This window comes from Chlamydotis macqueenii, chromosome 10 (genome assembly GCF_036417535.1).
Source record: "Chlamydotis macqueenii isolate bChlMac1 chromosome 10, bChlMac1.mat, whole genome shotgun sequence".
Classification (NCBI taxonomy): Eukaryota; Metazoa; Chordata; class Aves; order Otidiformes; family Otididae; genus Chlamydotis; species Chlamydotis macqueenii.
Genome location: NC_141565.1, coordinates 7,015,334 through 7,031,672, shown reverse-complemented (window position 1 = coordinate 7,031,672; position 16,339 = coordinate 7,015,334).

The following is a 16,339-nucleotide window of genomic DNA, read 5'->3' as shown; positions in this document are numbered from 1 at the left end:
GTACAGCCCAGCGAAGGGAGCTGTGGCTCCCCACGCCTCAGCTTGTAGCTGGGCAGGACTGCCAGGAGCAGGTTTCCCCTTCTGCCCCGGTCATTCCTTGTTTTAACCTAAAAGGCAAGAAAATAAACTACTGTCTGTTTGATTGTTCAGTTCCTCAAAGCGAGCATGTGTGCATATGTCTTTCTGTTCTAATCCTAGGGCCCGAGCACCAAAGATAGCTAGTTTTATTCCAGGAGGAGCTCAGGCTGATGGAGTCTGTGGGAGAGCAGGGTAGGTGGTCAGAGGCTGAAGCAGGAGCCAAGAGAGCGTGTGTGTGCGTGAGAATTTGTTTGTTTACTCCTTGACTGCATGATGAGAATCTATATATTGATTTAGATGCCTGTTTATGGCTCAACAAATGAAAGTCTACCTGGTATGCAAGGAAAAAAAGACCTTTAGGTTTTCTACTGTAATTACATGGTAGAGTAGCTCTTGAGGAAGATAGGAAACCATGCCAGAGGCTGGCTGTGCACTGGAGGGGTGCAGAACAGCTTGTCAGGTGTATGGCTATATTTGCTTCCATCTAATTTCCTCTTACCATTTTCTGCTACGGTGTGGAAGAGGATATTAGCAGTTAGCATGAGCTCTGTAAGCGCATTTGCACAGTAGCCGAGTTGCGGCTGGCTGGAACAGCACAGCTGCTACTTGCGACGGTCTGGGTGGGAGAGTTGGTGTGCAGGCAGCTGCCAGGCTGCTCTGCAGCGGCAGCTCCCTCGGGGTACCTGATCCTGTGAGATGCAAGTGTGTTGTGAGCATCCCACTACTCCTGCACTCAAAAGCCCCGTTGCCAAAGGAAGGAGATGGCTTGTCTGAAAAGCATCCTGCCACCTGCAAGTGCTCTTTCCTCCAGGACCCAAAGGAGACTTTTCCAAGCTTCCTGACCTTGACAGCAGGGAGCAGCCAGCCTGGCTGGTCCTCAAGCCATCAGTGTTTTACAAATGTCTTGCACCATGCTTCTTGGCTCAGGGGTTTCCTTGGAGACCTGATGTCCTGTAATTTAGTGAGGAGACAAGAACCAACATCAGGAAAGGGGCAATACTGGAGAAATAGTTACAGAGAGAAAAGGGAGCGTGGGGTCTGTCTACACTCCCTTGCGGAGGCAGGCACGAGCACTAGCTGAGCGTAGGAGCACGGGCTGAGTAAGAGAGCTGGTTATGTTCAGATCGGTGGAATTTGGCAAGGAGATACCGCTTCCCACACGCAGCAGGGAGAAGCTCCTCGGTTAACCCATTGATTCCAGACAAGGTGCTTGCGTGATGTTCCGTGGTGCTCTGCTTCTGCACAGGCGGAGAAATCTGCTTTCCCTGGGTTTTCACTTTTGATGCCACAAGCCCTCAGGGAATATGAGTGGGATTTTTTTTTTATTTTTTTTTTTTATGGATTACTTTGTCTTACCTCTGATTTGAACAGCTAGAGGGACTACAGGTCCCAGGTGCTGTCAAAAAGTTTCTCCCTCTGTTTCAAGTCATGGCAAAACAACCACAAAGCTCTGAACTCAGGTAGAGCTAAACTTCTGCAGTTCCCCACCAGGAAGCCCAGGTGATTTTGGACACTTTCAGCAGCCCTTTGCACAGCACATTCCAGGCCTGGCAAAGCCTGTGCTCTCACCCCAGCCCAACAGGGAAGAGCAAGGAGAGCAGGTATGTCCTGAGCATGAGGATGACTGTTCGGTGTCTTGTGAAATAGGAAAGCAAAGAGTAGGTTTCCAGAGCAGTGCAGTGAGGATTACTTGTGGTTGTAGACACTGACAAAGAGACAACGCGCAGGTGGGGAAGATCTGCCCCAAACAACTGCAGGAGGGAGGTGTGAAGGTGTGGTGGAGGCAGCATCAGGAGCCCAACAAGCAGAACATCAGCCTGGGGAAAGGGCTTTGGGGTTACTTGTGGCTTGCTTTTCCTCTCTTTTGTCTACCCTTACCCCTCTCCTAGGCCCTTATTTCTTGGTGTGGCATCAAACATACTCTGAGCATGATGTAAGTCAACCTCTGCAGCTCTGAACTTGTCTGCTATTGCGTCACCCAGAGACGTGTGTGGGAAAGCAGAGTCTTCCTGCCACCATCTGAATTTGGGTGCTCACATTTCCAAGGTAACCAGGTTATTTGTGGGCTGTTATTTTCTTTTTTTATCCTTTATGTGAGCAAATCAGGCTATTTGGAGTGTTGCGAAGGCATGTAAATAGTTCAGCTAATCAACAGATCTCTGTATTTACAGCCAACTGGCACAGGCTGTGATAGTCATGCTCCAGGCTGCTCGGAAAGTGTGTGAAAGTGGGCTTTCTTCCGGATTTTGTGTCATTTGCTTCTGTGATTCCTCAAATTTTTCTCTCTTAATCATGCATGAGATCAGAGTGCTGGGCTGGTTAAATGTATTTTGCGATGAGAAGGCGGGTGAGAAACTGTCCAGCAGATAGGGAGAGCTGGACTGCCACACGTGTTTCAGCTAGTGACATGAGGACAAAGCAGCAAATGTGGCTGTTTCCTGGGGACATCCCAAGTTTAAATGGCTGTTTGTGTGGCATCTGCTTTAAATTGGTGCGAAAACGCGAGGCGGGGAACGATATGGTGCTGGACCTCAGGGCAGTGCTCCCCCCAGGATGGGCCCTGGCAGCCATTTTGTGCCTGTCCTCTCCAGCACGCCCCTTGCTGCCATGGCAGCCGCTGCCCTGCGGGCGATGCAGCAGCCCCCGGCCTGGGCGAGCAGGGCTTGTGGTGGGGGGGTGTGGGGAAATTACCTTGGGGAGCACCGGATCTTTTTCCTAGCCTGGCTATGTCTCTGCTCTCACATTTTTCTTCTCCAAAGCTCCTGAGGAGCTGCTGGGACACTTCAGGTGGCACCTGAGGGGATCCCGACTAGTGGCCATCATGGCGGTACAGAAAGGCAGCTGGGTCCTGCGAAGGAGGCGTGTGAGGATGAACAGCCGGGGCAAGAAGGCTCTGTGTGGCTGGCGGCAGCTGAACCCCTCAGCCTGCGATGGCAGCAGCAGTCCTTGGCAGCCATGATGGCGCTGGCACCAGCCGATGAGCTGCTTGCAATGGAATTGTAAGTTTCTGGTGCCTTTGGCCTCCTCCCTGACACCTCCATGCTGCCCTGCTCAGCAGTGTCGCGATCATGTTTTTGGGTTGGGAGCCGGGTCAGGGCGGAAGCTGCGGTTCAGCTTTCATGGCTCAGTCAAGGGTTGGGGATTAATTATGGGTTGGGAATTAATTGTGTGGCAGGCGCAGACACCCAGGCTGGCTGCTCAGCCCCAGACTGTTGGTGCTCAGCCTCTGGGGGCCGTGTGGGCCCCTCGGTGCTGGGGCAATATGGACCCCCGTTCTCTGTTTGGTACAAGGCAAGAGCACCGGCACTCTCTGGCCTTTCTTTCTCCCTTCTGGTTGTTTGTGCTCATAGCTGAACTTGCATTTGTTCTGCATTATCCTTATTTGCTTTCTCTAGTTTCTCCACTGCTTTCTGTTTCTTTGGATCGTTGGGATTTGAGGTACTCTTGCCTGGCAGCTGCTCCAACAAAGCTGTGGTTCTTCTGCAGGAGAATGGAGCCCTGCCTGGAGACGTTGGGGCATGTTAGAAATGGAGACTGGTCGTGCTATGGGAAGATTTGGGTGGGACATGTTACTTCTGTGCTGCTCAATGGTGGAAGTGATCCAAGAGCATGTAGGGCCTTAAGAAGTATCTGGTGAGGGAACCAAGTATGAGTGGAGGAAGGGGAATCCAGACAGATTTATTTATTTTCCTACTTTCTTTCCCTGGAGAAACATCTGGCTTATGTAAAGCCATTTACTGTGTTTCTTGCTGCTTTATTTTGAAAGTCTCTCCATTCAAGCACTCTGCTCTTCTCATCAGTCTGCTCTTCTCATCTCCCACCACTGCCTCAAGGGCAGATTCTTCATGATTTGGGGTTTTGCTTTTATGAAGTTTACTCTTTGTTTCTGGTCTGTGTTGTCTTTTTCTTTCCTTTCTTTTTCTTGTAAGGACTGCTCTAGTTTGGCTTGTGGTTTTGCCTTGTTTTTTTTTTCTGAGAGGTGAATTGTTGTGATAAACCCTGCAGAAAGTGGGAGGGAGCAGACTTGCACGTTGGCGAGACCCTGGTCACTGCTGTGGCACTAGTGAAAGCCCTGTGCCAGGGAGAAGCTGAGCTCTGACATTTGGTTGGAGATGTGGCACCCTAGAAGCGCAGCATTTTTCTATATGGGAGATTTTGAGTTGAAGTGTGTATGGAGGATGCAGTTAGAGGGGTTGTGACTTTGGTTTTGGGGTATACCCTCTCCTTCATTTCCCCAATGAACTGGACCCATCATTTTATCATGCAATCCCGGCAGTGAAGAGCTCAGTACTTAGTGGAAGATTTACAGCTCTTCTCCAGTGATGCAGTTTGTCTGGTTCTTACTCTAAATTGGCCACTTCCTCTTCCTGGATGGCTGATTCCCCGCTGCTTGGAGCATGCAGCGGTCCAGGCAGCATCGCACCCCCGAGAGCCAAGCAGGATCCGCTTGAAGCTGTGCAAAGCAAAATGCTGGATGTGAGTTTGAGGGGATTCAGAGCCTGCAGAAAGCTGCCCTCTTCTCCCACAGAACAAGGATCAGCTCTGCTGTCAGCTCCGTGTCCTCTCTGCCATTCATCGCCTTCCCTCTGCTCCCATTCAGGCTGTTGCCTTTGAATGATCCTGCCTCAGAGGTTCAAGCAGGTTCCTGCATGTCGTGGCCTTGCATCTAGTTGGCAGAAAGCTTAGAGAGATTGTTTGGGAAAGTGTTAGGGTTTTTCTTTTTTTGTTTGGGTGGGTTTTTATGGTTTTGGATTTTTTTTTTTTTTTTTTTTTTTTTACAAGAAGCTTCACTATTCGTTCATTCCCCAGATAGCTTTTCCTCTCATTGGACAACATCTTCCTGCTAGGACGGTCCCAGCCTGTTCCGACAGGCAGCTTATCTGCCTGGCAGCTCTGACTGCTTCCTCTGTCTCTCCTTTGTGTGGGAGGTGTTTTGTCTTTCCAAACTTGTGCTGACTTCAGTGGGCGCTACCTTGTGCCCAAACATGCACTGATAGAGTAGTTCAGTGCCGAAATTCGCTGCTGATTTTTATTTATGTCCCTACAGCGTGTTTGTCTTTGCAAAGGGAAGGACTTAAGTGGTTTGGGGAGGGGCAGGAGGGTTGTTACTGAAAGTTAGCAAAGCAGAGGTTCTGCACTGACCTTGTCTGCCTCTGGCCAGCGAGTCCTGCAGCAGAAGACGGTGAAGGCACTAGTGTTGAGGGGCGCTGTGGCGGCGGGGGTCCAAATAAGAGGCTGAACTGCGTAAAAACTGTATCTGAAAAAGCCCAGTGCAGCCAGCTTGTTGCTTTCCTGTGTTGCTAGCTGCTCAGGCAGTTTTAGAGAAATTCCCAGTCGAGTTTTAAATCTAGTAAAAGTGGAGAGAAATGTGTGCATGGAGCAAGATTTACAAATGTCGGTATTTTTAATAAAACAAATCCAGTCATGTTTGAAGCTGCTGTTCTGCCAGTGTGCATTCGTGATACAGAATCAGTGCTTCCACTGAGATACAGTTTCCAGTCAATCTAATGGGACTGTCACTTCCTATCTGTGGCTCAAACCAGCAGAGTGGCCAGGAAAGCCCCCTCTTGTCCTCTGTCCGTGCTCCTCTTAGAGCGTCTGTATCAGTCTGACGCCTGCAGCCTCCTCCCCGAGACTGGACTAGCTAGGCCCCTCTCAGATGGGAAGGGGGAGGACAGATCCTCTTAGGAGAGGCACATCCATCTTGTGAAATGCACTCCTGGATCATTCGTGCTGGCTCCACTGGAAAATAATGAGTGCTTGCAGCTAGTGTTGATTGGCCTCCACAAGATGAAGTACTTGACCTTGGAGATGGGACTAGTGGTGAGCTGCATGCAAGAACATTTTTCCCTGCCTCAGTGTTGAAATCAAGCTCTGATCCCTGCCAGTCCAGGATAAGTCCCAGATGCCACTGTCCTGAAATAACTGTGAATGAAACTAGGAGATCATGATGGTTACTTTTCTTGAATCTCCAGAACTTGTGTGAGCCTGTTCTTTGTGGAGCTACATTTGTTTTATCTGTGGAGTTCCTCACTTTTCTTCCTAAGCTGTGGGATACTTCCACCACATGTCCAGTGCTACTGCATGTGCAACGGCACAAACTGAATGTTTGTAGGCCAGGGATGACAGATACTCGGCAGGGCTCATAGGTGCTATTATTTAATTGCATTCCAACAGCAGCGAAAGCAGTAGCAAGAGTAATAAACAAATTATAGTCTACATTACGAAGCTGACAAATGCCACCCACTCATTGCCTGTCTTTAACCACTCTCATTACTACCCAGTCTTTGTGGGAACTAATCTTGCTGCTCAGTGTCCGACTTGTTCGCTTAATACTATTATCTGAAGCAATCGGCCACTCCTTGTGAAAGAAGAGGAAGGTGCTTTTCCTGAGGCTTGTTCTCTGGGTGCTGAAATGTGGGTAGCTCTGGGGTAGAGTAGGCTGAAGGAAGTGCTTTGCAAAAGCGTGGTGTGGCAGGGAGGTGAAGACTGAAGTCCACAGGGACGAGGGGAGGGGTGGGGCTGGGGCTGGGTGGCAGGATGGAAGACTGTCACTAGGATGAAAAGGCTGCGCTCTCTTCATCTCCCTAGGATTGAGGAATAGTATCTAGCCAAGGGATATTAGGAAGAGCCATGTTTTCTTTTTCTTCTTTTTTTTTTTTTTGCCTCCGGATGTTTTCCAGGGTTTGGGAGCAAGCTGGGTTGCTGAGTAATGACCGTTCTCTCTGTGGCTGCTGCAAGCCCAGGACATTGCAGGAGGAAGTCCTGGTATGTTTCTCTGGGGACCTGTTCAAGCTCCCCCCAGGAAACAGAAATTGAGCTCTGGGAATTTCTTGCAGTGGTCTGGCATAGCTTTAGTTCAGCAGAGTCAAGGATGCTGAGCCTCCTTGGTGCCTGGCTGCTGCCATGACATTGCGTTAGTCTGTACTAAGTGTTAATGACGACCCCGTGCCTCGGGTGCAGCTATTCTTGTTTCCTCACTGACACAACTGGGAGCCTTCCTGGGGGAGGTTATTGAGGCCTGCAAGTGAAGAGAGCAGATGGGAAAATAGGTCTTTTTCAAGATACTCCATGGGTGGGTGGACCCTGGCCAGCCAGAGGTCCTATTGTGCTCTCAGGGTTTCAGGATATCTTACGGGGGTCTCTAATGGGTAAATAATAAGCTGAAAGATGGGAAACGAAGACTGAGAGGTGAAGGGCCAGCTTTCCCCATGGATACTTGACATCAGTCTTATGCAGCAAGGCCCCGTTGAAGGCCTGAGCTGTTGAATGTGTCTGTAAGTGATCAAGAGGAGTGAGTAGCAGATGATTGAGTTTGCTGCTGACTGTTCAGAGTAGCCAAACCCAGAAGTTGCACTGAATAGCTGTAGGCAGTCCTTGCAATGGAGAGTTGCAGCATATGATGGTGAGAAAAGCAAAGCAATCCGGGGGAAGAGGGAGCCGTCTTAATCTAAAATGCAGTGCAGTATGCTCAAAATGGGGTAGTGTCACTTGGGAGAGGGATCTCAGAAGTGCAATAAACTGGGCTCTATTCTGAGTATGGTCAAAAAACCTGAAAACAATCGACTTCGAGGAAGAGAGCTGGGAACAAACTGTATAAATGCACTGTATGAATCTGTGGTGAACAAAAGCATTTATGTAGGTTTGGGGGAGACTGGAGTAACTAATGCAGGGAAAATCCACTGAGTGCTTTTAAATATCAAAACACAGTCTCTTGTTGAGAAGGTCCCACAACTGCAAATGGCTGGAGCCTAGGGAAGTATTTGTACTGAAACATAGCTACATGCTTGGCCTGTTCTACTTTCCCCTAGGTGCTGCTATCAAGTACCATCGAAGACAAGACACAGGGCAGGATGAAGCTTGATCCAACCACAGTTAGTGGCTCTGATTCCTCTGCTTTTCCAAGAAAATGCTGTCCTGGAGTAAGCCATGTGTGGCACACTGTGATTGTGTGCATGTGAGGAGCTTTTATGGAGGTTGGAGATACTGCGCTGTCTTTCTGTTCAGGGAAGAGATCTACTGAAGTGCATGGCTGGAGGAGAAAACTCTTGAGATTATTGTACATCTGTTATCAAAAGGGCATTGCAGTGTAGTGTAGGACAGCCAAAGCAGCCAGAGAGGGGCTTTGTACCAAGAGAAGCATCTTGTTTTTCACCAGCACCAGTCACTCTGAAATGAACCGTTTCCTTAGGTGATGGAAAGCCATTGCCTGGGTTAACAAACTTGCCTTTTGTCTCCTCTGAGGGACGTTTGGGTGAGAAACCAACCCCCAAAAGATTCACTTTCTTCGACCTGTCCTTTCCCATCACTTGTTAGGTACCGTGCTTCGGCTCAGGAAGAACTGGATGACGTGGAAGTAGCTGGATGGGCCAGGGTGACTCATCCTGCCCTCAGAGCCCCCGTGTGCTACTTTAACCCGCACCACAGTGGGGCGAGACACTGTGTGGGAGCATGAGACAAGTTCCTAATGTTCCTGTTGATCAAATGGCCCACTGAGTCTCCTGATCTGCTGTGGTGATAAGCCATAACAAGGACTCTCTCTTAATCCTCGTTATCCTCTGTTGGTGCTGCCTGCTCACATAGACTAGATATTTCCTATCAACAGGGAGTAACCTCTGTGGAAGATAGGATCAGATTCCCAGGAGCCAGGCTGTAGTAAGAGTGAAGGAAGAATGAGGAAACTGTCCTAATTTGAGGCTAATCTTATAAATACAGGGCTGGATACAGACAATAGGAAGAGAAATGCCAGGAGAGCTTTAGCATTTAGTTAGGGAAGGATCATCTTTTGCCAGGAGTAGCCTTAATTGTAACTTATGATGTGGTAAAGATGTTGTTTGATCTTGGCTTCAGCAGAGGGGGAGATACAGATTCTGCGTTGTGTCACCAGAGGAGGAGCAGCCTGAGAAAAGAACAGGGAAATGTGTCTTTAAAAGCAATTTTTTTTTTTGGTCACTTTTGTACTGATTCAAGCTACAGTGCATGGATGGAATGCTTTATTTCTCAGTTTTGATTTGGATAAACCAATAAATAAGGAGGAGAAAAGGGCTGTGTGGTTTTTCTTGAAGCAGACGTGCTAATATACCCATCAGATATTTAATGTTGCATGGCATTTCTGAAAATGCAGAAAACCACAAATCTTTTCTTCTAGTGTGAGTGGGTTGGTGGGGTGGGGTGTTTCTTTCCCCTGCCTAGACCCATAGCTGGAGCCTGTACCAGTCAGAGACTTGGCCTGTCCCTCGTGCTCACCTTTCATGTGGGCTGGGTGGAGTGTGCTGAAGCGCTTTGTGGTGGGGAGTTCTCTACAGACAGTTGCTTTTATGAGCATTTTAGACAACTTTTTAAAATGAGGAGTTGCCTCCTACCTGTCCCTGTCCTATCCACATCACAGCACCATGCACAGAGCCCACAATGTGTGTTTCATTTGCAAGCAGGGTGAGAGCATGTACATGTTTGTGAGAAATTAATTACCTTTGCAGGGGTGTGTGAGGATCCCTAACTGTGGATCCATGTGTAGCTGGTATTCTAGTAGGATCCCATAACCATACAAATGACTACGGCACAACAAGGTGTGGACACTGCTTGCTCATCCCCACCCTGAAGGCAGTGTCGCAAGTTCCTGGAAAATGCCGTCATGTTCTTGCGGGTTTGGACTCGTCTGGCTTCTTACTATCCATCCTGCTCACAGGTGCTTGGTGGTGTTGGTGTTTTATTTATTACCCAGCTCTGGGCTGATCGCTGCTGCTTCCTTCAGAAGCTTTACAGGCCTTGTCTTGGACCAAGTTTGTGAAGCTACGGTGATGTGCAAAACTTGTACTACTTCCTAGAAACTTTCTTTTAGATAGTCCAGCTTGGACAGGAGATCTCACCAGGCTTGGCTTAAGACGGGTGATGCAGTAGTTCCCTATCCCAGGCTTCCTCTGTGAGTTAGGACAAGGCCCTTCAGCCATCTGTAGGCCATCCGTATCTTAGTTTCCCACTTCCTATTGTTTATGGCCCTCCCAGGATAGCTGATTGTTGTCTGAAAAGTTAGAAGAAGAGTCATGCTATGTGGACTTCCATTCCCTCCCCAGGTGGTTTTCTTTGTTGTTTTCTCTTCACCATTGCAGGCTGTGTGATCTAAGGGTTCTACTTTATTATAAACAGTGCACAATTTGGCTTGGATGGCTGTTTTAGGTTTTTTGTTTGTTTATTTGTTTGGTTTTTGTTTTGTTTTTTAAAAAAATTAAAATGACTGATGCATTTGGGCTCTGTTAAGAAGGGCTCTGTTCAGATGAACTCTGTCAGGAAGCAGGGCTGGCTTAGAGGACATATACAATGGTGTGGGCACACCAGATCCTCCTTATGCTAAGTTTACTTTGATAAAGGGTTGCTAAGTAGTGCCTACGGGTGGTTGATGCAGCTGGATAGTGAACAGAGTGCTTGTAATTGCTTCTGCTGTCTTCAGGGATGTGCTTCCAGCAAGTCACAACACCTAGTAACGTGCTTGTAACATCTATTAACCTTGTAATTTTATAAGTGGAGCTTTAATCCTGCCTGGTTGCCTGTCAGATCTGGAAACATCGACTGTGGAGCTCCATGGTCTCTGCTGAAATGCTGTGCCTGGTCACTGAGCTTGCTGGGTTTCACTGCCTTCGCTGTCTTCTCCTTGCCAGACACTCCACTCCTTCGCTCAGGTCAAAGCCAAGCCTTGTCTATTGGTTTTCTTCCCGAGTCCTTCTTTAGCGTGGATGTTTGAACGTTGATCCTTTGCTGGCCAGATGCTGCTGTGTTATATTTCCCCTTTACAGATGACAGATACCCGGCAGTGAAGAGTTGTGAGGCTGAAGGGGTCAGCATTCCTGCAAAGCCCTGAGTGGCCTGGGGAAGCCCTGGAGTTTGGAAAGGTGGAATGACTGGAGTGAGCATTTAGGCTTGCTGCAGAAAGAATACAGATTCAAGAACTTTGTTTTGTGTGTGCTATTGGAATCTGGTCTGCTGCAGGAAGGGGAGTCCCTGTGCTGCTGGCTGTAGAAGGCACGTTCCAGCCACAGGGTGCTCAGCCAGGTAAGGAGACAGATGGAAAGGGATGCTGGCTGTGAGCCAACCGTGGACTGTTGGTGGCAGCACAGGGATTGAGCCCTGAGCTTTTAACAAACCAGCTTTCACCAGAACATCATGGCCCAGCCTTCTTCTCCAAGGCCTGCTCTAAGCACAGGCGTAAGGTGTCATGCCAGAGTACCTCCCTGCCGGAGTCCTGATCTGCAGCCATCCCCACCCAGAGAAATCGAGGCAGCAGCATCCTGCTGTGTGGGAAGCCCTGAAGAAGAAAAGGCTTGGCCAGGAGGAGGTCCAGAGTGCACAGGAGAATCTTGGGGTGGGGTTTCACGCTGACTTCCAGGTCCAGCTCTGGGACAGCCCTGGTAAACGCTCTTCACAGCACTGGGAGGGACTGGTGTTCAGTGAGCAGGGTGGGGTGGATGCTCTGTGCCAAACTCTTGCTTGTCTCCTTTCTCCTTAGGGCATTCTTCATGCATTAAACTTGCTACCAAGGCAGCTTTGGTGGACGTAACCAGTTTCCTGAAAGTGGAGGCCTTTCCTGAGTGAGCACCAGTCTTGGGGTCTGGGTGAACTGTCATGTTTGGAAGACCAGTGTGGGGGAAAGCAGGGAGTTTTGTTGTGTGCTCCATTACCAGTGACTGTGGACAAGAATACAAAGCAACAAACACCGCCAAAGAGCAGACAGCCAGTTTTAATTGCCTACCATCAGATACTCCTGGTGAGCAGAGCAAAGCTTTGAATGGAGAGCACAGCCTACCTCTAATCTACGTCTTCCTCCTTCCAGCTCTAAACATGGCTTCAGGTGTGTGGCTCCAAAATAAGCAGTTTAGGGTGGGGATCTTTTTTTGCCTTCCACTTTCTTCAGTGCCCCAGTGGGCAGGGACGTGTTCCCAGGCAGCACCCCTGTGGCACAGCTGTTGTGCGAAATAACAAGCTGGCAAGTCCTGACTCCTTATTTATATTTTGGTGAAGGTTTTTATCATATTTCCTGCAGACATAGACTGAGAGGAATGGGTGGTTCTGCTGTTGCCATGCCCTTCAGATAAAGGCCGTTGGTTTTTACCAAGCCTTACAGCTCCTGAGTTGCTGTTGGGTCTCAGTATATCCCCTTTTACTGCTTCACGTGACTGCTCCTGCTGTGCCTGCTGGAAGACAGGTGTCTTCTGTGCAAGGGATTTTTAAGAAGTTGCTTAGCCTGTTTACTTTTCAATTGTATAACCCTTATTCTGTTTTTTTGTTCTTCCTCTGCCCCAGAAACCTTTCCTTTTCCCTCCCTCAGTAGAGAATATTTACAGGAATCTGTAATTTGTTAATTGCAACTGCTTCTTGCTTTGCGTGGAAAAAAAAATGCAAACTGCAACACAATGGAAGTGTAAACAGGAAACACACACAAAAAGGCTTCATTTTGGAGACATTCCCTTAAGAACACAAAACCTTCTAGGCCTGGAACGCCTGTGAGTCAAGTATCAATTGGTCTGATGTACCAGAAAAGGAAATGTTTAACTTTTTTTATTTATGTCCAGTAAAGCTCAATGAAGCCTTCAGGGGAAAAAAAAACAGCTGAGAAGGATTCAAAGGGAAACAGTACATAGGGCTTCCGGCTGTGTATGCCACACTTTTAAAGGGTTTCATGGGAATGTTAATAGTTTATTCTCAGTAGTGTCCGTGGAATGTGAGTTTCTAATTTGGAAACTTTTTTTCATGACTTTCAAATAAAAGAGAAATCTGGCCTAGATTTTAAAGTGACTGGAAGTTCCCCCCCAAACCAGGGGTGAGATAGCCCACGAACAGTGTCTAGAAAAGCAGGTCCCTTAAGGCTGTCTCCACTTGGAATCCAAATTTAATAGGTGATTTAGGGGATCTTATGTTTGAAAGTCACCATGTGATTTGGGCAACCAAAGGAATAATTTGTGAATTATCTATTAGCTGAAATATATTCACATAATCCATACACTGAGTAACTGAACATGGTGAGTAAATTCATCAAAACTGAAGTCTGTTCATGGCTAATTTGTGAACTGACAAAGGAGGTAAATAATTTGATGAGCGTTTGGTTCCAAGTTGTACACCTAGCTCTAGTGTCCAGCTGCAAAAGAGTGAAATGTTTAGTTAAGCTCAATATTGATGGTTTATCAAGATCAGATCTGTTTTTATTGTTATTTCTTTATTTGGAAAAGACTTCAGAAGTCTTTGGAGTGTCTTTCTTTTTTTTTTTTTGTTCTTTTTTAACCCCTTTTGGCAGGATGCCAGCAGGTCAGAGGCAGTTAACCCCTCTGCAGCTGGTCAGACAGTTAACAAGCAGTTTATTTGGTTTGGAAATTCGGAAGGATCCTCATCTCTGCTGTACTGTGATCCTGCCAGGCAGGACAGCACTATTCACCTCTGCAACTTGAATCAGGGCAAAGGAAGAACAAACTGGCACTGTGAGCTGTTCCAGCCAACTCCCTTCTTCTCTCAGCTGCCAACCATGATTTTATGTTTAATTATTTGCATTACATCGTTAGTCCTGTGCTGGTACACTCCTGTGTTGTACAAGGCTAATGATGTAAAACCTGCACTCGGTTTAGACACTGTCCAGGCTTCCCTGTAGGGTGTATGTGCTGAAGTGTTTCAAGTGCCCAAGGATGGGAGGCTGGCAAAATCTCCCCTATCCCCTCCCTTTGGAATAGTAAGATATTTAACATATTCATTTAGCTTGCTTATTAGAACAGACTATTCTTCCTCAGAAGTACATCCCTGCACTGGTTAGAATCTCCTTTATGCTTTCTGTGCTGTGCATCTGCAGGACATTTCTGAGGGAAACCCTGTCAGAGGTTTTCTGTGCTCTTCCCACTGGAGCAAGCTCAGGCTGGGTGCTGGGACGGGCGGTTCAGGGGCGCATCAGATCAGTTATTTAGAAACCTCGAGTAAAGCAGAATGCATCAGTGTCTTGGCTCTTCAGAAGATAAAAGTCAAAATATCTCTTCTGAAGGTGCCTGGTGATTACAAGCAGGTCTTCTCTGTTCCAGAGCCTGTGGTGAGGGTTGGCTACTTGTTATTGCCCTGATGTTATTTCCGCATCCTCACAGCCTGGGTATACATGCACATTTCCACTTGCTTTTTTATCATGTTCTCCTTTCCGAGCTTCCCTTTAGACTGTTGATAAACTGTCTGTATTGCTTAATGTGGGTGAGGGTGTTGGGTTTCGAAGGGTCTGGCAGGGTTTCTTGTGCAGTACTCGGTTGCCCAGGAACTAGTAAAGTGTGGTCTTGTGGTCTAACAGTCGGGCAGCGTAGCCTGCCGGTTCCCTCCTGGTTGGCACATGCCCACTGCAGATGCCAGCTGGTATGCTGGGCATGAAACTGGGAAATGATGTTCTGTGTACTGATAGTAAACCTCTGAGAAAAGGAGGCTAGGAAGGTGAATGGGCAGTGCTGGTGGCAGAGCACTGACTCGCACAGCCTCACCGAGTCCGGTTTGAGAGGATGGAGAGGGAAATCATTTCTTCTGTCACCTCTGTTGGTGTCTCTGCCCTCCTGCTCTCACACAGGGCTGGGTGTGTAGTGTCTGTGGAGGCAGAGCAGGGCAGGACAGCAGATGCCCTGATGCCTCGCTCTTTCTCAATCCTGTGGCCAGACTTGTTGAGCTCAGTTCTCTGTGCCTGCCTTAACCTGGTGGAACTGAGGTCAAGGACTGGAGCTGGGATGTGTCCTCCTGTTCCCATATGCTGAGAAATCCAGGAGCCAATCATGCTCCGCTGCTCTGGTAGGAGATGCTTGCTCTTTACCCCTCTCTGGCGTGGTTGATTCTGTCTACACTGAAAAGTGCTCTGCTTCTGGAAGAGGAAATAAGGACTCAGCTTCTGTGAGATACTGCAGGGTGGCCAAACATCATGAGCAGACAGAGATCGTGTAATTCAGGTGGACCACTAAACTTTTAGGCAGCAATTAGGACTTATGCAGTAACTCTGAGTCAACTAATACATCTGGGTGTTGCCTTGGCATAGTTCTGATGGCAAATCCTTCCTGTGTAGGCTTGATGTTCTTACATTCTCCATTGGCCACCCAAGTGCTCCACTTGGAAACCTGACCAAAAGCCTGTGGTGATGCCAAAGGGAGATGTCCCACTGAATTCCCGGGCTTTCCTTTGGTCCTCTAAACCTGCAGATGATCCCAGGCAGTTTCTTTGATGCATTCTTCCCCAGTGGATGAAGTAATTACGACTTCTGTGCAGCAGGCTAATAGCTCTGAAGACTTTAGTCAGGCCAATTAAGAACAACTGTGTTTTAATAAAAAATGTTCTGGTAAATCCTTCTGAATTGCAGCTGTAATTACTCTGCAGCCTGATCTGCAACAATTGCAAAGCTAATATGATCACCTGAATCCAGTTAATGAATCCTCTGTTATGGCTTGCTGTGACTCACAAGATAAGTAGTGTTTCTTCTGGTGTCCCCTGCCCTGCTCTATTCCCTGGTGAATATTTATGCTCTATATTGCCAAAGGTAAGGGAGAATGTGTCTAAACTTTGAATGGATTAAGTTAAGTACATGTGTGTCCTTCCTCTCATTATTTCAAGGAATTGTAAGGACTAAGAGCCTGGGCTTTTTGCTTTGGTCTCAAGGTGAGTTCATTCAAGAAGTCACCAGTAGCTGCTACTGCCTGGTAGCTCTTTTCAGGCTTGTGGGTTTTGGTGAGAAATCTGTTGAGCCATGTTCTCTGCTTCCCTGATAGTAGTTTGCGTCTATGTTAGAGAACAGGGTTAGGAGAAACACACTTCCTCCTTGCTAGCATTTTAAGGTAGTATGTCCTTTGTCAGGAAAGAAAGAAAATTAATCTGAAAGTAATTTGATTTGTTGGAACACTTTTTATTTCAACCCTTTGTATGTAAACTTGTGTATGCTTTCTGGCTGCTCCCCCTGCTCCCTTCCTTTCAAAAGGCGACAGGCATGTTAACCCCAAGTGCATGTTCTTCCATTTTTGACAAGGTTGTAAGCTGATTATCTGAGTCTGGAAGGCTCAGGAGTGGGACTCCAGGCAAGCAACAGATACCCAATGGTGCTTTAGGTTTTCAGGTGCCTTTTTCTTTTACAAGTGGAGGGTGTAGATAGTTTGGGGCTTGCTGGCAGACTGTTGTGTTAAAGGTTCAGCTTCAGCCAGGGAAAGCAAAGGACTGTTTGAAAGCGGCCTTTCGAAACTTCCCTTCTTGTTGATTTCTTGTTCTGAATATACTGTGTTTCTTACATAGA